General features: G+C 36.7%; 2 non-coding genes across 2 annotated transcripts; both read right to left on the reverse strand.

The window, feature by feature from the left end:
- Nucleotides 1-678: 678 nt before the first annotated feature.
- Nucleotides 679-749, reverse strand: TRNAG-CCC (transfer RNA glycine (anticodon CCC)). The gene has a single exon. It is a non-coding gene; the product is annotated as a tRNA-Gly (tRNA).
- An 82-nt stretch (nt 750-831) lies between these two features.
- Nucleotides 832-914, reverse strand: TRNAL-UAA (transfer RNA leucine (anticodon UAA)). Its single transcript has one exon. It is a non-coding gene; the product is annotated as a tRNA-Leu (tRNA).
- Nucleotides 915-8189: the final 7275 nt, after the last annotated feature.

The following is an 8189-nucleotide window of genomic DNA, read 5'->3' on the forward strand; positions in this document are numbered from 1 at the left end:
GTGTGATGATGATGATGATAATGATGACAATGTGATAACTAGAAGCATTGCTACTCTTGTAGCTGTCGTTTGCTCACTCCGCATTGCTATTATAATACTCCATGGAAAGCTAGGCATTTTCTTTGCCTCAACTTTAATAGTGTGAGCGTAACCATCTACAGAGATATTCCAGTGGATCCAAGGACGTAGACGCTCAAAAGACAATAGATACACAGAAGCTAAAACCTGTTCATAGATTGCAATTGCAGTTAAAACATATTTCATAATATATGCTGCGGATAAAAGCATGTCTGAATTTTCCTATTATTTTTCAAATTTCCTGTCAGACGAAAACCAATCTTCAGATTCATGCAAGGCTTCTCTTTTTTCTATAATCAAAACTCCATTATTTTCAATCTATAGATTTTAATAGATAGAGATGAAAATACTAGTTCCCTATATTATATATATAAACAAAACTAATAATTTTTTTATAAAAATAAAATGTCAAGCTAGTTCTTATTTTTTCAAATTAATTTGGAAGGTAACTATGCTTTTAAACAGCAAGAAACAACGGAATTGCACCGTTGCCGTGGTAAGACATTAAGATTTTCCTTAAACGGAGAGACGAAAAACTGTGAAAGCTTTTCACTGGAAAATTGGGAATTAGACAATCTGCAAAATTGATAGATCCTCAAGTGCGCATCCGGGGAATCGAACCCCGGTCAGTACCGTGGGAGGGTACTATGATACCACTACACTAGATGCGCTTGACTTTTGGTATTGTTAGACCAAATTATTAGACCATATTTTCTTAACTAAAGAAAAATTGTAATTGACAAAATTACAAGCTGCTGGCTATGGGGTTCGAACCCATGCGCACTTATGTGCAGAAGATCTTAAGTCTTCCCCCTTAACCTCTCGGGCAAACCAGCCAGCTCTTTGATAGACGTCAATTAGGATATATTAAGCTTTTCTTTTTCTATTAAAGATTAAGGCTTGACAATGCAAAGAAAGGCCAAAATGATCCTTATTTACAAAGCTAAGTTCCCTATGTAATATGTATGACGATTTAAACATCACACATTAAGTTTCATTTGAAGACTAAAAGTGTTAAATAGTCAAAGTTGACTTATTTTTTCTGAGCTTAGTTTTCTTCTTAGTGTGTGATGTTTAAGAGTGGTCATATATTATCGAACGACTTAAACATCACACACTAAAATTCCTAAGCTAAAAGTGTTAAATAGTCAAAGTTGACTTAATTTTCCAAGCTTAATTTCCTCCTTAGTGTGTGAGGTGTATATTACTAGCATTTGTATCGAGCACGAGTGCAAGGGTATAGTCGATAGGTAGATGGGGTTCAATGGAGGGGTTGGTTTGATACAACGACAAAGATGGAGATAGTGAAAACAGATAAAAAATACTAAGACTTTAGTGAAAATACAGTGATCCATTACATATACATGTATGGTTTCAAATGAAGCATTTAAATTTGTAGCATCAAGATGACTTGTTTAGACATTATTATCCTAGACCTATAGTATTCAAGAGATACTTTGGATATTTTTATGAGAAATTGGGATCATTCTAGATGAACCAGATATCTTCAAACCTTTTCTCACTTACTCAAAGTTCTTATAGACTTTTATTTGTTTTCTGTAAGAAACAATGGAAATGCACATTATCACACACATGATGTAAAGAACAATGAAAGCCCACAATGAAACTTCCACAGAAGCTTTCTATCCATAAGTGATTGAAGAGTTCTCAATATCCATCATAATTCTTTTTGTTATTATATACTCTATCATCTATTTCAAGTAAATAATATATCCAAGTATAAAATAAGAAAATATAGAATTACACAACTTCATATTCAATTATAGCAGTTTAAACATAAGTCGACACGCAAGAAGGAAACACATTTTTCAAGAAGATGAATTTTTTAATAGACCATTCTTATTATTATGTATTCTAATTAATAATTTGAATATATGAGGAAAAAAAACTCAATTGACTAATACAAGAGTAGAGGAGATAAAAGATGCAATGATCTCAGTACCCTCATTTTGTATGAGTCTCCCCTGAATTCCCCTATTGTTATTTCTTTACAACGCCAAGAGAAGTTCGACAGAACTCGAACTTCTCTTGTGGAACAACCTTGGTTAATGCATTAGCTGGATTTTCCTTGGTATTAATCTTCAAGACTTGAAGTTTGCCCTCTTCAAGTTTACTTTGAATGAAATGATAGCGAACCTCAATATGCTTGGTCCTGCTATGAAACACTGCATTTTTAGCTAAGTCAATATTACTTTTGCTATCACAATGCAACGCTGAACCTTGTTGATGACAATCAAAGTCACCAAACAGACGTTGCAACCAAATCAACTCTTTTGCTCCTTCAGTGAGAGCAATGTATTCAGCCTCCATAGTGCAAAGTGAGACCACTTGTTGTAACTTTGATGCCCAATTGGTCGCTGCTCCAACAAATGTAAAGACATAACAAGTAGTAGATCTTCTATTGTCTAAATTTCCAGCCATATCTGAATCCGTATAATCTTTGAGTGAAGTGTCTTTTCCACCAAAACACAGTACAAAATCAGAAGTGCCCTTAAGATATCTCAAGATCCACTTTACCTCATACCAATATTGTTTACCCAGATTGCTCATGAACTTGCTGACAACCCCCACTGCTTGGGCAATATTCAGACGAGTGCAAACCATTGCATACATAAGACTATCGACTGCTGAGGAATAAGGGATGATCTTCATGTAGTCTTGTTCTTCTTGTGTCTTGGGACACATGGCTAAAGACAATTTGAAATGATCAGCGAAAGGGGTGCTAACTGGTTTGGCATCTACCATGCCAAATCTTTCTAGTACCTTAAGAACATAGTATTCTTGAGAAAGCTTTATTTCCTTCTTGTGTGTATCACGGATAATGTCCATGCCAAGTATCCATTTTGCTGCCCCTAAATCTTTCATGGAAAACCTTTCTGACATTTTTGCTTTCAATTCTGAAATTAGCTTCATAGATGAACCGGTGACAAGCATGTCATCAACATAGAGAAGTAAAAGAATAAAGGAACCATCAAGTAACTTCTTGTAATAGACACATGGATCATATTCACACCGAATGAAATTATGTTCAGTCATAAATTGATCGAACTTGAGGTACCATTGCCTCGGAGCTTGCTTGAGACCATACAAGCTCTTCCTCAATCCATAATATAAGTTTTCTTTACCAAGTTTAATAAAACCTTCGGGCTGCATGATCATGTAAATTTCTTCATTCAGACCACCATGGAGAAATGCAGTTTTGACATCCAACTGCTCAAGTTCAAGATCATGAGTAGCAACTAAACCAAGAATAGCCTGGATCGTAGTCATTTTGACCATGGGAGAAAATATCTCATTGAAGTCTATGCCCTTTTGCTGATCAAAACCTTTAACAACCAGCCTGGCTTTATACCGCTTCTGATTTTTACCTTCATCTTTTAGTCGATAAATCCATTGATTTTTGAGAGCTTTCCGATTTGGTGGCAAAGGAACCAAATCCCAAGTATTATTTTGCATTAGAGAATCCATCTCTTCTTGCATCGCTGCCTCCCATTTGTGAGAATCCGATGCTTTGCGAGCTTCTTTGAAGCTAGTTGGTTCTACTTGGTCTAAAAGCAAGAGTTCCAGCTCTGCTTCTTTGGAGTATAGGAGTTCAAAATCAGAGAATTGGGCAGTAAGCCTTCTCTGTCTTGTAGATTTTCTCAGTCCCTGAAAATTATCCCCATTTTGTATACTACCATCAACATGTTCCTTTTCAATATCATGAGAAGTCTTTCTCAGTGATTCATAATCACTACCTTGAGAAGAGGTAAAATGACTCTTCTTTTGAGTTCGGTTTTGATCAAATCCTTTTTGAATAATCCCCATATTGGAATTATGGCTCTGAGAGTTTTGCTGTCATGGACAAAATACACCATGTGATTGATCATTTTGAGATCCATACTCTGCATTAAATTGACTTCTCTACTATGTAGGAAGTCTGTTACTGAAATTTTCACCATGACTTCTGCCTTCTGCAGTATATCCATTGTTAGCTTCACCTTGGTAAATGATAGGGACTTGCGGCAAAGGATTATCATGCATAGATAATTGACCTGTGTGGAGTTTGTGTTCAACATTGTGATGTTGGGTAGGGGAACCCGTATGTTTTTTAGAATAGGGAATGTGAAGTCCTCGTGTTGTCTTCGGGCTGAGAACAGGACCACGTGGATGGGCAACATGACCTGTTTTTTCTTCATACCAGTCAATGGCAGTAGAATCCAATTCATGCGAATTGTCAATAGTTTGAAGTCCATCTCCACAGTGAAACAATGTGTCTCTATCCGTAGGTAGGTGCAGTTCCTCTTCATGCAGTGGTCTTTGAACTCTTGTGGAATCCTATCGGCTCCTGTTAAGGATATGTGAGCCATGGGTGACCTCTTGCTTATTAATGTTTGGAAGTTCTTCTGCATGGCCGACTTTTGTGAATGATGGTTCATCGTTAGAATTTCTTTGCCCAACATTGACTCCATGATTGGGGTGTAGGGAAGGCCACAGGTGAGGCTCCTGTGTGGAGTCCACCTCACCTGTGGGTGAGTGCTCTATTTTATCATGCCTGTGACTAAGGGCATCAGCATAATTGTGATTTTCTCTATACTTAGATAGAGGATGATCATCTCTGTTCTGATTTGAAATTGGAGTTTCAAAACTGTGACTACTCTGTTCACCAGTAGTGTTAGAGTTACTCCACATGCTAGTAGAAGAAGAGAATAGAGGGGTAGGAGCTAAGACGGAGGTGGGAGATAGAATATTTGGAGAGACAAGAGTCTGATTTTCTACCAATATTATTGTCATCAAAAATAGAGAAAGGTGCATATTCACATACAGGGTTTTTTTTTTTTGTGTAATGTTGGAAATACCTTCTCGTTGAAGATGACATCTCTACTTCTGATGATTTTGTTCCCAACTGGATCCCATATTCTGAAACCGAATTGGTCTTCACCATAGCCCACAAAAATACCTTTTTGTGATTTTGGATCAAGCTTTTGTCTTTTCTCCTTCGGAACATGTACATAAGCTTCGCATCCAAACACCCGGATGTGTGAATATGAGATTTTCTTTCCTAGCCTCTCTTCCTCAGGTATGCCAAAGTCCAATTAAGAAGAGGGACTTCGATTGATTAAATATACTGCTGTATTGCATGCCTCTGCCCAAAACTCCTTGCCTAAACCAACATTAGAGAGCATACAACGAGATTTCTCAAGGATTGTTCTATTCATCCTCTCTGCTGCTCCATTTTCTTGCAGGGTGAATGAAACAATCTTAATTCTACAGATGTCATTATCCGCACAAGATGAATCAAACTCTGATGAAAAAAACTCTCCGCAATTGTCCATTTGCAAGCACTTTATTTTATGGCCAAACTGATTCTCCACTAAAGCCTTAAAGATTTTAAACTTGCTGAAAACATCAGATTTCTTATGCAATATGTAAATCCATACCTTTCTTGTGCAATCATCAAGGAAGGTGACAAAGAAGTTTGCTCCTCTAATAGAGCTTTCCTCGGTGGGTCTGAACACATCAGAATAAACAAGTGCCAAAGGAGTACCTTTCTTTTCATGTCCGGTCCTCAAGAAGCTGACCCACTTCTGTTTTCCATAGAGGCAATGTTCACAAAGTTGTAAGTCAACTGATTTCAGCCCTGGTAATTGCTCCCTTTTATGCATAATAGCAAGGCCCTTTTGGCTCATGTGACCGAGCCTTTGATGCCACAATTCTGAATTGCTATCTTCAAGTGTCATGGCAGCCCCCACTTCACCGATATTTTCTACAATATACAAGCTCCCAATCTTGTCTCCTTTTGCAACTAACATGGATCCTTTTGTGACTTTCCATGAATCAGTTAGAGAAGTGGCAAAACCTTGTGCAAATAGTATACTTACAAAAATTAAATTTCTCTTTAGTTTTGGAACATGATGCACATCTTTTAATAGCCATTTAACACCTCCTTTCAAAGATAATAAAATATCTCCTTTTCCTATTATTTCACATGCCTTATTATCACCCAGTATACTTCACCGAACTTACCTTCTTGATAATTCGAGAAGTATTCCGTACATGAAGTGGTGTGAAATGATGCACTGGAATCCAAAACCCATTAGGCTGAAGTGGTTTTAGCTGTAGATAAAATCAACATGCTATCATCTTTGTCATAGACGGTGTTGGCTTGACTTTCCCGCACTCGTTCTTGTGCTCTCTTATAACCTCTACAATCCTTTTTCACATGACCACTTTTGCCACAAAACCAGTAGTCTCCTCCTTTCCTTTCCCTTGACTTTGAGCGCCTAGCTGATTTTGATCTTCTATGATGATGGTTCCTTCCTCTATTTTGGCTTCTTCCTCTATTTTTGGTGCTGACCGCTATCAAGGCTTCACTGGATGAGGATTCCTTATTGCTTCTCTGCATATCCTCACTAAGTAGAGTTGCCATAACTTCATCATAGACCAACTTCTTGTTTGAGGAGTTAGAAGTACTAACTACTGTAACAATGGGATACCAGTTGTTTGGTAATGAACACAACAAGATGATAGCTTTAGATTCATCATCTTGTGTCATGCCAATGGAGGTTGCTTGGCATAGCAAGGTGTTCAAATCATTTATATGATTCGACATCACAATCTCATCCTTCATTTTTAGCTTGTAGAGCTTCTTCATAATAAATATTTTATTTGCAGCTGAGGCCGTTTCGTACATAGTTTGAAGTTTATCCCAAACTTCCTTTGTCGAAGATTCATTGTGAACATTGAATAAAACATTCTGTGATAAAGAAAGAAATATTGTTGCCTTTGCTTTATCATTAGTTTTAACCCAATCTTCATCCGTCATTGTAGCCAGTTTGTTTGCCTTTCCATCAATTGCTACTGCCAAGTCTTGCTTGACTAACAATGAACGCATATGAACTTTCCACAAACTGAAATTCTGTCCCGAGAATTTTTGCACTCGCAAATCTTCCATGACTTTGGATTTTCAAACACCAAAATCAATTCCAGCGTCTATGCCAAGATCTCATACCAATTGTGAAGTTTTCTGAAAGTGCAAACTAGAAAAGAACAAAACAAGCAAAAGAAAAGAGAAACAAAAACACATGATTTATCATGGTTCACCAAAAATTGTGGCTACGTCCACACTGCAGGGAAGATCTCTATTAATGTAAATAATTGAACTTTACATCATAGCTGTTGCTTCAGCTCTTCGAATACAATTACCAACGAACAACCTCCAAACATATTTATAAAGTCTCAAAGAAAGTGAAGAGACAAACAATTTGGAGGGAACAATAATAAAATGTGCATAATAAAAAAGGTGACTGTTGGGCTTCACATATGCACCCAACAATTGAGTGATGCATATTCTAGATTTGATTGTGTGTCATATTTTTGCATCAATGTTTTGAATCACACTCAATGATCCATCATCATGATGTGATGAGCTGGAGGAGATAAATGAATATCATTTTGTTGATTTTGCTTCATTATTATCATTTTTATTATTATAATAATCCTCATCATCATTACCTTCTTATCATCTTTGTTTTACTTTATTATTGTCCATAGTGTAGTATCTTCTTTGTTTGCTATGCCACTATTCATTTATCTCCTCCAACTCTTCACAGTGTGATGATGGATCACTGTGTGATTTGAAACATTGATGCAAAAATATGACACACAAACAAATCCAGAATATACATCTCTCAATTAAACAACTTCTAATAATTTGTCAACCTTTAATCTAGCCTTCGTCCAATCAATTAAATCCACAATATTGAGTAAAAGAGTTTGGAAAAATTATATTATAATGACAATTTATAGGTACCAAATTTAGGTAAAATCATCCAAATAAAAATTAGGACTCAATAGTTCTGCCGATAGGCTTCTTCTCCGACACAAGACTTTGGTCGGATTGTCCGACAGTCTTACGCTAGGAAGTGCAAAAAATGGTGCCACAAATGTCTTAAGCTGAAAAATGACGTTTGAAAGTGAATGACAGACATGGGTAGAATCAAACCACACTGGACAGGAAACTATTTTCGAGAGCTGAGGCATAGCTCAAAGTTTATGAAGCTACATTCAACGATGAATATAGTGGGCGATTCAGTGAAAAAATGATGGCA

Source organism: Cupressus sempervirens, chromosome 3 (assembly GCF_028749045.1).
Source record: "Cupressus sempervirens isolate cs-2001-9-10 chromosome 3, ASM2874904v1, whole genome shotgun sequence".
NCBI classification, from domain to species: Eukaryota; Viridiplantae; Streptophyta; class Pinopsida; order Cupressales; family Cupressaceae; genus Cupressus; species Cupressus sempervirens.